This window comes from Orcinus orca, chromosome 2 (genome assembly GCF_937001465.1).
Source record: "Orcinus orca chromosome 2, mOrcOrc1.1, whole genome shotgun sequence".
Taxonomy (NCBI): Eukaryota; Metazoa; Chordata; class Mammalia; order Artiodactyla; family Delphinidae; genus Orcinus; species Orcinus orca.
Genome location: NC_064560.1, coordinates 158,153,930 through 158,172,789, shown reverse-complemented (window position 1 = coordinate 158,172,789; position 18,860 = coordinate 158,153,930). Strand labels below are relative to the sequence as shown.

Below are 18,860 nucleotides of genomic sequence, written 5' to 3'. Positions count from 1 at the left end.
GGTCCCCAGATGGCACTCTCTCTAATAATCCATAAAAGGAACAGCCTTGAGTCTGTACATGCAACGTATTCAAGTTGCAAATGAAGAGGACTCTCCACTAAATACCTTCCCCCCCACCCTGAAAAGTCAAGTAGCTTAAGTATAAGCATTTGGAGACCAAATAAGAGCAGGGTAGAGGGTAAGAGGTGGGGAAAAGGTACAGGGAAGATGAGGAAATAAAGCGAGAATAAGGATGGTGACAGTTTAAAACAGACAACTGGTAACAATTAATCCATTCTACCAATGCACCCCTAGAGGCCCACGGTTTTGTTAGGAATTGACGTGTACTCTAAGGAGATCCCAGATCGATAGAACACACTCAGGGATCCTGAGTCTTCTGGTCTGATGCTATTTTCCTAGATCACCAGTTCTTCCATAGTTGGTTTCCTTCTCCTTTTGCAGATTATTTCCAAGGATGGCATGCTGTGTACTCTTTTGCAAAGGGGCTTTGCCACTACTCCCATCAAGAGGTGGAGAAGTCAGGTTCCCTTTTCCTTGAATCTGGAATGGGCCTGACTTGTGTTGACCAAAAGAATATGGCAGAAGTGATGCCATATGACTTCCAAGCTAAGGTCTTGCAACTCATATTTTCACCTTCTTCAAAGCCTTGAACTGCCTTGAAAACAAGTCAGAGCTATCATGCCGGAGAGACAAGTTGAGTTGAGCTCCAGCCAATAGCCAGAACCTAGGCCCCAGTATGCAAATGAGGCCATCTTGGACACTCTATCCCCAACTAAGTGCCCAGCTGAATACGGCCACATGAATGACCCCAGAGCGAGCAGAACTGTGCAATTGAGCCCAACCAACTCATGGGGTTGTGGGAAACACTAAATCCTTGTTATTTTAAGCCATTACTCTTAGGTTACATAGAACTAGATAACTGAAACAAAAACACAACATTATGGTCATCCAGACACCACAAGGACTCTTAGACCAAATCTTTGACTTTACAAGTCAAGCCCTGATGGGGCAGTCAGAACTGGAGCTTGTTTTTTAGAAGGTCTGTCTTCCGTGGCACCTGCATGGTTTTCCCTAATAGAGTGAGATTTCCTTGAGAATTCAAAAGCTGTAAAATAACACAAATATCAAGTTCGAGCCCCTTATTTAATAGAATCTAAGGCCAGAGAGGTTAAGAAGCTGGCTCAGGGTCACACAGCCCTCTAGTGGCCAAGGTGGGACTTGAATTCAAGGCTCCTGAGTTTTAATCGACTGCTCTTTCCAATAAAATATGCTGCTTCCTGCCATTCCACTGAAAGATTTCCATCACATCAGAATTATTGATATAAACAAACTCCCAGGAAAAACAGTAGTCTCAGAAAAGAACGGTTGACAAATATTTTGCAGTCCCATAGGCAAAATGTAGTATGAAAATACAGGCTTTGGGGTCAGGATATCTGGGTCTAAGTCCTGAATCCTCCATACATTTCCTGCGTGACCTCTTTAAGCCTATTTCTCACCTGTGAAGTGCTCCCATGAAAAGTGCTTTACAGCTGTTTCCTTAGACTCCCAGGAGAATTTTCTGAGAGTTAACTTTGGAGCTGAAATTTGCCTCCACTGTGAAAATCCAACTATAGAGTACTCAGAAGCAAGCTTGAGCCTGACCACCTTGCCCAGAAACCTGAGGACTGACTGCGCTGGGAGAGGGGGACAGTCAATGAGGCCTGAGTCAGCTCCATAGCCCAGCCCACACTGGTGAGCTCATGAGGCAGTGTTGGCCCCTAATCACCCTGAGTAACAGGGGTAGACAAGATCTGAAGCATGACTCTAGGCTGTGGGGAAACAATTTCCAAGGCTTCAGAGCACGCGCTGCCTCTAGATCTTGCAAGCACACACAGAATACCTATCACACCCTTGGGTCCCTGGGTGTAAGGAAGTGTGCTTCCCATGACTTGCGTTCTGAAACCATGACTGAGCTTGCCCTGGTCCCTGGCACTGAGAAACATCAATATCTCCAGGAAAGAGTGTTTGATGTGCACCCTGATAATCGCCCTTTCTTTCCGAGGCGGAATAATATCCCAATCCTGTTGGGGGTGGGAGATAAGACCTGTTAATTTCTCCAAGGAAAATATGTGATGTCGACTTGCAGATCAGCACCCTGCCTGACCTCAGTCTATTTTCTGCAGCCGTTCTTATCTAGATTCCCCAACTGCGCACGTTCTCTCTGCCCCAGCAACCCAAAACGCTTTTTTGTCAAGTGAGATATGGTTTCACTTTGCTGACTCCGCTCGAGATTTGCCCCATGGAAAATGTAAATTTGCAAGTCAGGATCAGAAGCAGTGACTCTGCCCCGATGCTGTGTGCGTGTGAGAGAGGCGGCAGAAGGAGGAGATGTGCCAGGAATACATGAGGCTGAAAACTTAGCTTGAGAGTGTGTCACAGCCCAGAATCAAAGGGGGAGGCCTGGGGAGGCACTGGGAGTGGCTCCCACTGCAACTGCTGTGAGGGCACGGATGCTCAATTTTCAGGAAACACAAGGCTTATCGCCAGAACAGAGAGAAAGGACTCATGTCATAGGAAGGTGGGGCTCGTGCTGGGGAGCAGGGAAAGACAAGGTATGTCAGGCAAGGCTGGGCAAGACTGTGGGAGACCAAGGCCAGATGCAGAGACACCCAATGTGGGGGGATTCGGATCCCAGGTTTGTCAGTCTCCCTTTCAATAGCCCCTTCCCTTCATCTTCCAACCTCCTAGAACAACTGAATTGTTTAGTTTGTAGTCTTCCCTTATTAGAATGCAAGCTCCACAAGGCATGCATTTTCTGCCTGTTTTCTTCACATATGTATCTCCAGCTCCTGGAACAGCAGGTGAGTTAGAAACATTTGTTGAATGAACAAGTGGATTCAATAACATGTAGCAGGTTGAAGTGGGAAAAGAAAACAATGTCTTTTTGTCTAATCATAGAGTCTTTAATTTTGCTGTGGAAACAAACTGAAGAGCAACAAAATACCATCTCTTCTAGTGGCTGGATTTGGAATGCAAGACTGTTTGGGGATGATGGATATAACTTTCTGTGAAAACTGGAAAGCTATTGTCTTGGGAGACGCTCCCACCTCCAGACCTTCACTTCTGCATCTCCCTCCACAATTACGTAAGGTCAAATCCCTGTAATAAATCCCTGTCCCGCCATTCTCACAGGGACTCTATTCTCCTCCCTGAACCTTGACTTCAAAAGTTATTGACACCAGAAAGGTTTCCAGGAAAGCAGAAGGGTGAGGATGGGAATCTGCAACTGGTTCTCTGACTGGCTAGATTTAAAGACATTAATGACCATGTTTCCACTGGCAAAAGTTACACATGGCATACGGTGACCAAAAAGTTCCCTCAGGTACTGTCTGTAGTCACCTAGAGTCAAGACCCTACAGAAGTTAAAGGCTTTGGATGACCAAGTAGTCCCATATTTTAGTGGAAATATGGTACAAACTATGGGGTTGTTTGCTTGCTTCTAAGTGAGCTGGAGAGCTTAAAGGAAAAAACGGATGTGCTTAGGGCTTTGCATTTCCAGCTAAAGGTCTGCAGAAGTTATCAGAAATCTCCTATGACTACCATATGACCCAGCAATCCCACTACTGGGCATATACCCTGAGAAAACCATAATTCAAAAAGAGTCATGTACCAAAATGTTCACTGCAGCTCTATTTACAATAGCCCAGAGATGGAAACAACCTAAGTGTCCATCATCGGATGAATGGATAAAGAAGATGTGGCACATATATACAATGGAATATTACTCAGCCATAAAAAGAAACGAAATTGAGCTATTTGTAATGAGGTGGATAGACCTAGAGTCTGTCATACAGAGTGAAGTAAGTCAGAAAGAGAAAGACAAATACCGTATGCTAACACATATATATGGAATTTAAGAAAAAAAATGTCATGAAGAACCTAGGGGTAAGACAGGAATAAAGACACAGACCTACTAGAGAATGGACTTGAGGATATGGGGAGGGGGAAGGGTGAGCTGTGACAGGGCGAGAGAGTGGCATGGACATATATACACTAACAAACGTAAGGTAGATAGCTAGTGGGAAGCAGCCGCATGGCACAGGGAGATCAGCTCGGTGCTTTGTGACCGCCTGGAGGGGTGGGATAGGGAGGGTGGGAGGGAGGGAGATGCAAGAGGGAAGAGATATGGGAACATATGTATATGTATAACTGATTCACTTTGTTATAAAGCAGAAACTAACACACCATTGTAAAGCAATTATACCCCAATAAAGATGTTAAAAAAAAAAAAAAGAAAAGAAATCTCCTATGACCACTCTGAAAGAAACCATACCTCCATGGACTCAGGGTTGAGATTTCTGAAAGCCAAGCCTAGAGTCTAATTCTGCAGGTACAGTGCCTTCCTACAAGACACAGTATATGTAACAAACCCAAGGTAAATATATAGTGCTATCTCATAGCCAGAGTGCTCATGTCTGGAAAGCAAGAGATAGAACTGGGATTGGCTCTTCTCACTATTAGACTTAATAACCCACATAAGGAGTCCTGGCTCTTTATGTTGATGCTGCAACCTTGAGCTTAATGTTCTGTAAGACATCCTGTCCAAGGGAGAAATGGTTCCACCAGTAAACACAGTCAATGTTCCATTAAATTGGAAGCTGGGATTGCCCTCTAGTCAATTTGGGTTCTTTGTGCCAACGAACCAGTAGTCAGCTCTGAGAGGCTGATTTTTATTGACTCTGTCAGCTGCTCTGCCTTACCATCTTCCAGTTGAGTTTGGCCAATGGGAGGCACTGGCAGAGGATTCAAAGGATGGGAGAAGAGAATGTGAAGTATCTACTCACTTGACTCACTCCCTGCTGGGTCATGGGCTGACAGTGGCTGTATTCCTCTACCAAAAACCACAGCTTTGCCCCTTTGGCCAAGGGCTAGTATTGGCTTCCTGCTGTTGTTAGATCCTGAGTGCTTAACCCTACTCAGACCTCTATAAATAGTTCCTCCAGTCATCCCTTTTGAATATGTGGGCCATCCTGCCAGCTCCCTGACTGATAAAAGAAAGTTGCGATCTGAATCTCATTCTGGTCACCTTATTTACACTTCTCATTAGCTCTCATAATTGTTAAGTTAATTGCCTTGGTCTGTCTGAATACATAGTCATAGTATCTTCATTTGCTGAGCAAAAGAAAAGCTTTTTTTTTTTTTAAAGTAACAGAACAGTTAGGCAAAGATTTCTCAGAATACAAAAAGCAAAAACCATAAACAAATTTGAAAGATTAGACTTCATCAGAGGTTAAAAACTGTTGCTTTTCAAAAGATACTCTTAAGAAAATGGAAATGCAAATCTAGACTGGGAGAAGATATTTGCAAAACATATATCTGATAAAAAGACTTTTCTCCAGAATACATAAAGAACACTTAGAACTCAAGAAAAAGAAAATTTTCTTAGAGAAAATTTTTAAAAATTTAATGGGCAAATAAAGATTTTAAATGGGAAAAAGATAACAGATACTTCAACAATGAGGATAGATGGATGTAAAATAAGCAAATGGACACCCAAATTAAAATTACAAGGAGATACCACTACATACTCACTAGAATAGTCAAAATTTAAATGGCTGAAAATACCAGATGTTGGCAAGAATGTGGAACATCTGTAGCTGTCATCTATTGTTTTGGGGAATGTGAAATGGTGCAACCACTTTGGAAAACAAGTTGGCAGTTTCTTAAAAAGTTAAATATACATTTAACATATGACTCAGTAATTTTACTTTTATGCATTTACCCAAGAGAAATGAAACTTGGGTCCACTCAAAGCTTGTACACAAATGTTCACAGCAACTCTACGCATAATAGCCAACAACTGGAAACAACCCAAAACAATTGATCAACAGGTGAAGGGATAAACAAATTGTGGTATATTCATACAATGGAATGTCACATAACATCAAGAAGGAATAAACTGCACATAAACAACATGGATGGATTGCAAAATCGTTACACTGAGTTATAGAAGGTGGACACAAAAGAACATGTACTGGGGGCTTCCCTGGTGGCGCAGTGGTTGAGAATCTGCCTGCCGATGCAGGGGACGCGGGTTCATGCCCCGGTCCGGGAAGATCCCACATGCCGCGGAGCGGCTGGGCCCGTGAGCCATGGCCGCTGAGCTCACGCGTCAGAGCCTGTGCTCCGCAACGGAAGAGGCCACAACAGTGAGAGGCCCGCGTACAGCAAAAAAAAAAAAAAAGCAGATCAGCAGTTGCCTGAGGCTAAGGGTGTGGGGAATGGAGAGAAGAATGACTGGGATGGGGCACAAGGGAACTCTTTGGGAAGGCAGAAATATTCTGCACACTTACTGAGGCAGTAGTTACACAGGTGTATAAATCTGTCTAAACTTGTTGAAATGTACACCTAAAGTTTATGGATTTTATTGTTTGTAAACTGTTCTTCAGTAAAGCTGATCAGAAAAAAAAGAAAAAAAAAAAGCAGCAGCACAAATTGTTGTGATCCCAGCATGCTCAAACACTTCTCTTCACAAATCATTGTGGATTGCAATCACAGCTGTTCTGCGGTAGCCTCTGGAACTGGATTACAGCCAGCAAACATGCTCCCAGATGCTGGAACATCAGTCACGCTGGAGAGGTCATATTTCAGGTCTTTGTGGGATTTGATATATTCCCTGACCTTAAACAACCACTACCACCTACAATGGAATACTGCATTCTACAGATAAAGAACTGGAGACTGATCTATTATCTTACTCTCTTATACAGTTTAACATCAATACTTTTTCTCCTGTTATCAGACAAAATACAAGGCTATAGGAAAGCTATGCAAGATAAAGATTACAAATGAGGAAGTGTACCCAGATTCAAGGTGGCTGATTACCTCCAATACAAGTCATGCCAAAGAGACAATCTCCAAATTCCAGTAAAAACGGCTATAACTCAAGCTCTGTGGCTAACCGAGATTCACCAATGCACACAAGAAAAAACTTAGCAGTTCTCAAGACAAATCTGTTCCAAGGAACAAATCTGTTCCTTGCTGCACTCAGCAAACAAGCATCATCCAGAGTCAACAATTTGTCTTTGACTAAATAGGTTTTATTCTTTAGTTATTACCATTTTGTCCTCTCAAGGGTGAAGTGATGAAGCAAAAATCTTTGCTAAATAGACCATAAAGTTTGCCACTAGTTCAAGGATTAGACACATCAACAACCTAGACACCATTACCTGGGTTTTTTTTTTTTTTTTTAACTTACATGAGATCTGGCCTGGGGCCAAGAAAATGTTATTAAATCGGCACAGCATCAGGCCATGGGAGGATGGCATTTAAGAGAAGAGGGTTGGCAGAGAGGTTGATTAAATGCTTAGTGTAGGCTTACTTCCCTAGAATCCAAATACCTGAAAATTCACATAACAGAATTTTTTGCTCTATTATTCAAAGATATCTGATGTTCATACTACAAAGGCAAAGGTATCTCGAGAGAGCAAAGTGGTGTCTGAATCAAAGGAAAGCTTAGATTTGGTATAATTTAACATTGAATATATTTATTGTGCTCTAATTCTTTGAAAAAAATCATGTTTTATGATAGTAACTCTCCACAAACCAGAATATTCAACTGATTAATCTAGGAGCTCCTTACAAGCAGGAACTATATAACTCTTTATTTCATCCCTATACCTAGCACAGTGACAAGCACAAAATGTTCATTCAGTGAATTTTAATTGAAATAAAATGAAAACATGCAATATGGTTCAATCTTTTTTAAAAAGAAAAGAACTCCATATATATGTTCATATATTCATATAAACATGGAAGAAATATGGCAAGATACATGCCAAACTTTTAAGAAAAACTACCTCACGGATTTGAGGTAATAGGGAGAGAATTTAACATTTCCTTTAAAACGTAGCACAGTAGTCAAGATCATAGGCTTAGTAGTCAGACTAGGTTCAAATCCCAACCCTACCACTTTTTATGTGTGTCACTGGGCAAGTTCTTAACCTCTGTGTGCCTTGTTCCCTCAACTGTGAGTGGAGATCATAAGGCTTCCAACCTCACAGGGTTGGGATGAAGATTATCTCAATCTTCAGATAATATTAATACACTTCAGAGTGCTTCACACTTAACAACTACTTGATTAAGGTTAGCTATCATTAGTATTTTGTTTGATCCTTACAGTGATCAAGGAGTACTTCGGAAATAAAGGAAAAATATTTCACAGCAAAAGTAATTTTAAAGGAACCAAAGTATAATACGAGAAGAAGAAGGAAGAAGAGGAGGAAGGAAGCAAAGGAGGCAAATGGGGAGGAGGAGAAATACAGCCATTGGTTTCATCCTGAAGAAATTTTGCCTTGAGCCCTCCGACTTGCTCCAAGGATGGGCTGGTTGCTCCACGCTTCCCGCATAGCTATCATCTTGGATTTTGATTTCACCTTCATCTTTAGGATTTCTTTTGTCTATCACTTATGTCGAATCACATTTTCCTGGGTCCCAAGTTTTCACTTCTCTTCATACCTTCTCATTTTGGTAAGTCATATTTACCATTACCCTCTTAAGAAGGGGTGCGTGGCAGTTAAGTATTTTGAGATACAGCATGCCTGAAAAGGTCTTTATTATGCACTCATGCTAAATTATGTTTGCGTGGTTAGGTGTAAAATTCTACAGTGGAAATAATATTCCTTCAGAATTTCAAGACATTGCTCCATTGTCTTTTAGCTTCCCGCAGTCCTATAGAGAAGTTTGATACCATTTTATTGTATTCTTTGTTTCAAACTTGAGTTTTCTATCTGAAGGCTTTTAGGATCTTCTCTTTGTCCCATGTGCTCTGAAAGTTCACAGTGGTTGGACTTGGTGCTTTCATCCCTTGTGTTAGGCACTCAGTGGACCTTTTGGTCTGGCAACTCATGCCCTTCAATTCTGGGAGATTTTCATAAATTACTTCTTTGATAACTTCCTCCTTCCTCCTCTCTGTTTTTGCTACTCTTTCTTTGGAATGTTGTTTGTTTCTGTTGTTGTTCTCCATTGTTGCCTATTTTCCATCTCCTTATATTTTTCCTTTATATTTTGCAGAAATTTAAACCTTATTTTCCAAACTTTCTTTACAGTTTAAAAAAATAGCTTCTATAATATTTTGAATTTCTAAGAGCTCTTTTTTGTTCTCTGTATGTTCTTTTTTATGTGGCAACTGTAGCTTGCTTCACAGATGTAAAATATTCTCCTAGATCACTGAGAATATTAATAGAAGGTAGTTGTTTTTTCTCCAGTTTTCTTCTCCCTGTATCTTCTGTTTCCTCCAATTAATATTTTTGTTTTAGGTTCTTTCATATTAAAGGGTTTCCTCAAATGTCTGGCAATCCTTCTATGTCTGTTCACATTTAAAAGTGGGAGGGCGGAAGAGTAAGATGTGGAGATCACCTTCTTGCCCACAGATATACCAGAAATATATCTACATGTGGAACAACTCCCACAGAACACCTACTGAACGCTGGCAGAAGACCTCAGACTTCCCAAAAGTCGTGTGGATGAAAGGCTTTTGGTGCTGCAGCCAGGAGTCAGTGCTGTGCCTCTGAGGTGGGAGAGCCAACTTCAGGACACTGGGCCACAAGAGACCTCCCAGCTCCACATGATATCAAATGGCAAAAATCTCCCAGAGATCTCCATCTCAACACCAGCACCCAGCTTCACTCAATGACCAGCAAGCTACAGTGCTGGACATCCTATGCCAAACAACTAACAAGACAGGAACACAAACCCACCCACTAGCAGAGAGGCTGCCTAAAATTATAAGTCCACAGACACCCCACAACACACCACCAGACGTGGACATGCCCACCAGAAAGACAAGATCCAGCCTCATCCACCACAACACAGGCACTAGTCCCCTCCACCAGGAAGCCTACACAATCCACTGAACCAACCTTAGCCACTGGGGACAGACACCAAAAACAACGAGAACTATGAGCCTGCAGTCTGCAAAAAGGACACCCCAAACACAGTAAGAAGAGCAAAATGAGAAGACAGAAAAAAACACAGCAGATGAAGGAGCAAGATAAAAACCCACCAGACCTAAAAAATGAAGAGGAAATAGGCAGTCTACCTGAAAAACAATTCAGAATAATGAGAGTAAAGATGATCCCAAATCTTGGAAATAGAATAGACAAAATGCAAGAAACATTTAACAAGGACCTAGAAGAGCTAAAGATGAAACAAACAATGATGAACAACACAATAAATGAAATTAAAAATACTCTAGATGGGATCAATAGCAGAATAACTGAGGCAGAAGAACGGATAAGGGACCTGGAAGATAAAATAGTGGAAATAACTACTGCAGAGCAGAATAAAGAAAAAACAATGAAAACAACTGAGGACAGTCTCAGAGACATCTGGGACAACATTAAACACACCAACATTCGAATTACAGGGGTTCACAAAGAAGAAGAGAAAAAGAAAGGGACGGAGAAAATATTTGAAGAGATTATAGTTGAAAACTTCCCTCATATGGAAAAGGAAATAGTTAATCAAGTCCAGGAAGCACAGAGAGTTCCATACAGGATAAATCCAAGGAGAAATATACCTAGACAAATACCAATCAAACTGTCAAAAATTAAATACAAAGAAAACATATTAAAAGCAGCAAGGGAAAAACAACAAATAACACACAAGGGAATCCCCATAAGGTTAACAGCTGATCTTTCAGCAGAAACTCTGCAAGCCAGAAGGGACTGGCAGGATATATTAAAGTGATGAAGGAGAAAAACCTGCAACCAAGATTACTCTACCGAGCAAGTATCTCATTCAGATTTGATGGAGAAATTAAAACCTTTACAGACAAGCAAAAGTTGAGAGAGTTCAGCACCACCAAACCAGCTTAACAACAACTGCTAAAGGAACTTCCCTAGGCAAGAAACACAAAAGAAGGAAAAGACCTACAATAACATACCCAAAATAATTAAGAAAATGGCAGTAGGAACATACATATCGATAATTACTTTAAATGTAAATGGACTAAATCCTCCCACCAAAAGACACAGATTGGCTGAATGGATACAAAAACAAGACCCATATATTAGCTGTCTACAAGAGACCAACTTCAGACCCAGAGACACATACAGACTGAAAGTAAGGGGATGGAAAAAGATACTTCATGCAAATGGAAACCAAAAGAAAGCTGGAGTAGCAATTCTCATATCAGACAAAATAGACTTTAAAATAAAGACTATTACAAGAGGCAAAGAAGGACACTACATAATGATCAAGGGATCGATCCAAGAAGAAGATATAACAATTGTAAATATTTATGCACCCAACATAGGAGCACCTCAATACATAAGGCAAATACTAACAGCCATAAAAGGGGAAATCAACAGTAACACATTCATAGTAGGGGACTTTAACACCCCACTTTCACCAATGCACAGATCATCCAAAATGAAAATAAATAAGGAAACACAAGATTTAAATGATACATTAAACAAGATGGACTTAATTGATATTTATAAGACATTCCACCCAAAAACAACAGAATACACATTTTTCTCAAGTGCTCATGGAACATTCTCCAGGATAGATCATATCTTGGGTCACAAATCAAGCCTTGGTAAATTTAAGAAAATTGAAATTGTATCAAGTATCTTTTCCGACCACAAAGCTATGAGACGAGATATCAATTATAGGAAAAGATCTGTAAAAAATACAAACACATGGAGACTAAACAATACACTACTTAATAACGAAGTGATCACTGAAGAAATCAAAGAGGAAATTAAAAAATACCTAGAAACAAATGACAATGGAGACACAATGACCCAAAATCTATGGGATGCAGCAAAGGCAGTTCTAAGAGGGAAGTTTATAGCAATACAATCCTACCTTAAGAAACAGGAAACATCTCGAATAAACAACCTAAACTTGCACCTAAAGCAATTAGAGAAAGAAGAACAAAAAAAACCCAAAGTTAGCAGAAGGAAAGAAATCATAAAAATCAGATCAGAAATAAATGAAAAAGAAATGAAGGAAACAATAGCAAAGATCAATAAAACTAAAAGCTGGTTCTTTGAGAAGATAAACAAAATTGATAAACCATTAGCCAGACTCATCAAGAAAAAAAGGGAGAAGACTCAAATCAATAGAATTAGAAATGTAAAAGGAGAAGTAACAACTGACACTGCAGAAATACAAAAGATCATGAGAGATTACTACAAGCAACTCTATGCCAATAAAATGGACAACCTGGAAGAAATGGACAAATTGTTAGAAACGCACAACCTTCCAACACTGAATCAGGAAGAAATAGAAAATATGAACAGACCACTCACAAGCACTGAAATTGAAACTGTGATTAAAAATCTTCCAACAAACAAAAGCCCAGGACCAGATGGCTTCACAGGAGAATTCTATGAAACATTTAGAGAAGAGCTAACACCTATCCTTCTCAAACTCTTCCAAAATATAGCAGAGGGAGGAACACTCCCAAACTCATTCTACGAGGCCACCATCACCCTGATACCAAAACCAGACAAGGATGTCACAAAGAAAGAAAACTGCATGCCATTATCACTGATGAACATAGATGCAAAAATCCTCAACAAAATACTAGCAAACAGAACCCAGAAGCACATTAAACGGATCATACACCATGATCAAGTGGAGTTTATTCCAGGAACGCAAGGATTCTTCAATATACGCAAATCAATCAACGTGATACACCATATTAACAAACTGAAGGAGAAAAACCATATGATCATCTCAATAGATGCAGAGAAAGCTTTCGACAAAATTCAACACCGATTTATGGTAAAAACCCTGCAGAAAGTAAGCATAGAGGGAACTTTCCTTAACATAATAAAGGCCATATATGACAAACCCTCAGCCAACATCATCCTCAATGGTGAAAAACTGAAAGCATTTCCACTAAGATCAGGAACAAGACAACGTTGCCCACTCTCACCACTCTTATTCAACATAGCTTTGGAAGTTTTAGCCACAGCAATCAGAGAAGAAAAGGAAATAAAACAATCCAAATCGGAAAAGAAGAAGTAAAGCTGTCACTGTTTGCAGATGACATGATACTATACATAGAGAATCCTAAAGATGCTACCAGAAAACTACTAGAGCTAATCAATGAATTTGGTAAAGTAGCAGGATACAAAATTAATGCACAGAAATCTCTGGCATTCCTATACACTAATGATGAAAAATCTGAAAGTGAAATCAAGAAAACACTCCCAGTTACCAATGCAACACAAAGAATAAAATATCTAGGAATAAACCTACCTAAGGAGAAAAAAGACCTATATGCAGAAAATTATAAGACACTGATGAAAGAAATTAAAGATGATACAAATAGATGGAGAGATATACCATGTTCTTGGATTGGAAGAATCAACATTGTGAAAATGACTCTACTACCCAAAACAATCTACAGATTCAATGCAATCCCTATCAAACTACCACTGGCATTTTTCACAGAGGTAGAACAAAAAATTTCACAATTTGTATGGAAACACAAAAGACCCCGAATAGCCAAAGCAATCTTGAGAATGAAAAATGGAGCTGGAGGAATCCAGCTCCCTGACTTCAGACGATACTACAAAGCTACAGTAACCAAGACAGTATGGTACTGGCACAATAACAGAAATATAGATCAATGGAACAGGATAGAAAGCCCAGAGATAAACCCACGCACATATGGTCACCTTATCTTTGATAAAGGAGGCAGGAATGTACAGTGGAGAAAGGACAGCCTCTTCAATAAGTGGTGCTGGGAAAACTGGACAGGTACACGTAAAAGTATGAGATTATATCACTCCCAGCACCATACACAAAAATAAGCTCAAAATGGATTAAAGACTTAAATGTAAGGCCAGAAACTACCAAACTCTTAGAGGAAAACATAGGCAGAACACTCTATGACATAAATCACATCAAGATCCTTTTTGACCCACCTCCTCGAGAAATGGAAATAAAAACAAAAATAAACAAATGGGACCTAATGAAACTTCAAAGCTTTTGCACAGCAAAGGAAACCATAAACAAGACAAAAAGACAACCCTCAGAGTGGGAGAAAATATTTGCAAATGAAGCAACTGACAAAGGGTTAATCTCCAAAATTTATAAGCAGCTCATGCAGCTCAATAACAAAAAAACAAACAACTCAATCCAAAAATGGACAGAAGACCTAAACAGACATATGTCCAAAGAAGATATACAGACTGCCAACAAACACATGAAAGAATGCTCAACATCATTAATCATTAGAGAAATGCAAATCAAAACTACAATGAGGGCTTCCCTGGTGGCGCAGTGGTTGGGAGTCCGCCTGCCGATGCGGGGGACACGGGTTCGTGCCCTGGTCCGGGAGGATCCCACGTGCCGCGGGGCGGCTGGGCCCGTGAGCCATTGCCGCTGGGCCTGCGCGTCCGGAGCCTGTGCTCCGCGACGGGAGAGGCCCCAGCGGTGAGAGGCCCGCGTAGCGCAAAAAAAAAAAAAAAAACTACAATGAGACATCATCTCACACCACTCAGGATGGCCATCATCAAAAATCTAGAAACAATAAATGCTGGAGAGAGTGTGGAGAAAACGGAACCCTCTTGCACTGTTGGTGGGAATGTAAATTGGTACAGTCACTACGGAGAACAGTATGGAGGTTCCTTAAAAAACTATGAATAGGGACTTCCCTGGTGGCGCAGTGGTTGAGAGTCCGCCTGCCGATGCAGGGGACACGGGTTCGTGCCCCGGTCCGGGAGGATCCCACATGCCACGGAGTGGCTGGGCCCGTGAGCCAAGGCCACTGAGCCTGCGCGTCTGGAGCCTGTGCTCTGCAACAGGAGAGGCCACGACAGTGAGAGGCCCGCGTACCACATAAAAGAAAAAAGAGTCATGTACCAAAATGTTCATTGCAGCTCTATTTACAATAGCCCGGAGATGGAAGCAACCTAAGTGTCCATCATGAGATGAATGGATAAAGAAGATGTGGCACATATATACAATGGAATATTACTCAGCCATAAAAAGAAACGAAATTGAGCTCTTTGTAATGAGGTGGATAGACCTAGAGTCTGTCATACAGAGTGAAGTAAGTCAGAAAGAGAAAGACAAATACCGTATGCTAACACATATATATGGAATTTAAGAAAAAAAAATGTCATGAAGAACCTAGGGGTAAGACAGGAATAAAGACACAGACCTACTAGAGAATGGACTTGAGGATATGGGGAGGGGGAAGGGTAAGCTGTGACAAAGCGAGAGAGAGGCATGGACATATATATACACTACCAAACGTAAGGTAGATAGCTAGTGGGAAGCAGCCGCATAGCACAGGGAGATCAGCTCGGTGCTTTGTGACCGCCTGGAGGGGTGGGATAGGGAGGGTGGGAGGGAGGGAGATGCAAGAGGGAAGAGATATGGGAACATATGTGTATGTATAACTGATTCACTTTGTTATAAAGCAGAAACTAACACACCATTGTAAAGCCATTATACTCCAATAAAGATGTAAAAAATAAATAAACAAAAAATAATAAAAGTGGGGCACTAAAAAGTTGAATAGATGTGCCTGTTTATTGTGGGTTTTCCTGGAAGATGATATGGCCAGACCATGTCACTGGGGACTCACTGGTGTTAGTATCTCTAGGTCTTTTCTCTTGAGCCGGCTAGAGTTTCCAGAAAAGTACCCTCGATTTCCTGCCTCAAAGGGGGCTAGCAGGTAAAGAGAACCAACACTCTCAGCACTCAGCATACAAACTTTTAGTTGATACAGCACCAGCCTACAACAGTTACTGGTACTCCCAGGCCAGAAATTCATTGTTGCAAAGAATAAATCTCTAGTCTTTTTTGGGGCGGGGATGATCAGGAAAGACAACTAGGGTTCTAACTGCCTTAAAAAGACTTACAAATTTTCCTTCTCTTTAATCCTGCCTTCACCCACACTTTTTGATGTACCTTGTGCTTCCAAATTTCTGGGCCATTGAGTTGCTTGGAGATAAAAAAAAAATTTATACGCTCTTAGGATCTCTTTTGCTCCTGGCTTATAGTTTAGCTTTTTCAGGGATGTGCTAAATAAGTTATCATTTATCATGTACTGTCCAACTTGTAGTTTTTTCCTTTTCCTGTCTTGCATGGGGTTTTACCTTTTAAAACATACCTTGGCTGCCATTTTAGTGGCATTTCAGAAAAGAGATGAATGCATGTACCCAATCCACTTTTCATTCAGAAGTCACCCACAACGTTATTTTCAAAGGAAAAACTTCAGCAGGATTCCATGTTGGATTGTCTATAAGAGGTGAAGAAATAAAGAAATCAGATATAGGTCCAAGATTTCTAGGCTGGGTGATCAAGAAAATGTGATATCGTTTACAGAGACAGAGAAAACTGGAAAGGGAACAGATGGGGTAAAATTGGAGCAGATGATTCTGTTGGGTTTAGACATATTGAAATTGAAGTGATGGGAAACATTCAAATGGAGATGTTATGCAGACAATTGGAAATGCACTCATGGAGCATGGGGAAGGGTGAAGGCTGGATATTTATGCTTGGGAATAAACTGTATTTAAGTCTGTTAAGGTAAGTGAGAGTAGGAAAATATTGAAGAAGTAAGTGCTTAGAAAGAATAGCAGAACGAAGACCTAGCCTTGAAGGATATCAAACAACAGGGGAAAGAAAAAGAAAGGAAGTTTCTCACTGGGGAAAAAAAGAGATATGGTTAGAAATAGAAAATAATCAGTATTGTGGGGTAATGTGAAACCCAGTAACACTGTGCAAGCTTGGACAGCCACCAGGCCGGGAAGTGGCAGAGTCCAGACGGAACTTCAGGATAGAGTAGGAGGCCAAAAAAGGGGTCTTTAAGGTATTAATATCATAACTAAAGCTGAAGAATATGGACTCTAATGGGTCCTGTAGCACTAGTACCCTAGACTAAGGGGAAAGGACAGATGAGAGCAGAATCCCACAAGTCGGTCAGCGTAGAAGCCAAGAACTGATGAGTTCATCCAGGCCAGTGTGCTGGGGAGGAGAGGAGAGCAGTAACTGGTGAAGATTCCAACAGATAGGTGCTGAGTGTCTCAGAGATACAGGTACAGTGTTCAGAGACTCAGGCATAGAGGAAATCAGGGCAAGTCGCTGAGACAGAGAAGGAAACACAAAAGCAGGAGCTCAGACAATGAGTTACCATGGTCAGAGGTGGGGCAGCGGCAGAGTCAGCTTAGGTGAATCTTAAACTGCTGAAGTAGGATCTCTGAATAGCCTCCCTGCTAGGAACATGCCTTAATCCTCGATTTGAGCTGAGCTGAGCTAAAAGATGACAGCTAAAATAAAGACAACTAATTATTAAAATTTAATATCCTATAACCCAGTAAATCCATCTTGGCATTTACCCTAGAAAAATACTCACACCTCTGTCCAAAGAAGCATATTCAAGGATGATCATTAAAACATTGTTTGCAATAGCCAAGACACAGAAGCAACCTAAGTGTCCACTGACAGATGAATAGATAAAGAAGAGGTGGTCCCGTGCTGCGGGAAAACTAAGCCCACGTGCCACAACTACTGAGCTCGCGCGCTTCAATGAGAGAGCCCCTGCACCACAACTACAGAGCCCACGAACCCTGGAGCCTGTGCGCCACAACTAGTGAGAGAAAAGCACACACCACAACTAGCAAGAAGCCTGCACCGCAGCGAAGATTCCGTGTGCTGCAACTAAGACCCGACACAGCCAAAAATAAGAAAGAAAGAAGAGGTGGCCCATATATACAATGCAATATTACTCAGCCGTAAAAAAGAATGAAGTAATGCCACTTGCAGCAACATGAGTGGACCTAGAGATTATCATACTAAGTGAAGTAAGCCAACAAAGACAAATATTATATGATATCACTTATATGTGGAATCTAAAACAAAAAAAGATACAAATGAACTTATTTCCAAAACAGAAAGAGACTCACAGTCAGAGAAAACAAACCTATGGTTACCAAAGGGAAAAGGTGGGGGAGGGATAAATTAGGAGATTGGGATTAACATATACACACTACTATATATAAAATAGATAACCAACAAGGACCTACTGTATAGCACAAGGAACTACTCTACTCAATATTTTGTAATAAACTATAAGGGAAAAGAATCTGAAAAAGAAAAAACATATATATATCTATATATCTATATATATATATCTATATATATATCTGAATCACTGTGCCGTATACCCGTATACCTGAAACTAACATGACATTGTAAATCCACTATACTTCAATTTTTTTAATTAATTACTTAAAGGGAACTGGCTCTAAATTAGGGGACAAAAACAACATTGTTTGCAATCAAAGAACATGTCCATCAATAAAGGCATAATTAAATATGTGTATCCATACTGAAATAACACACAGCAATCAAAAATAATGAGGTAGTTCCTAGTGACTGACATGGGACAATTCAATACATAATGTTGAGTTGCAGGGGTAAAAAAGTGGCACAATATAATGAAATATCTGAAATTGTTCATGTTTTTGAGAGAGAGAAAGAGGTCTGACAAATGTAGAGGGTCCTTCAGGGATGACACCTGCCACTGTAGATCATTACATGTTGACATAGTCCATATGCAGAGATGCTGAGTCAGGGAAGAAATAAGAAAAGGCGAATGGGTTTGGGTAGAAGGAAGTCATCACCAACCTTCATGACAGCACTACAAGTTGAGCAGTAGAGGTGAGAAAAAGACTGCAGAGGGAGGGAGATGATGGGTGATTTGTGGGAGTGGTCTCTACACCTTCTAACTTTAAGGACAGGAGAGGAATACTGAAGCTGGCACAGACAGAAAGGTACAATGAAGAATTTTTAGACTAAGGGCAATCTGGGCATATTTGAAGTTGGAAGGGGAAAGCCCTTGG

At 40.7% G+C, this 18,860-nt stretch overlaps 1 long non-coding RNA gene across 3 annotated transcripts in view; it reads right to left on the bottom strand.

Moving 5' to 3' along the window:
• The window catches only part of LOC117196404 (uncharacterized), a 70,208-nt gene that overhangs the window by 45,287 nt on the left and 6,061 nt on the right, over positions 1–18,860 (bottom strand). For 2 of the 3 annotated variants that reach the window (XR_004476566.2, XR_004476567.2), the window contains exon 1: positions 16,127–17,707. This is a non-coding gene — a long non-coding RNA (uncharacterized LOC117196404). Of the gene's footprint in view, positions 1–16,126; positions 17,708–18,860 lie in introns of those variants that run through there. The other variant, XR_004476565.2, reaches the window with a different exon arrangement.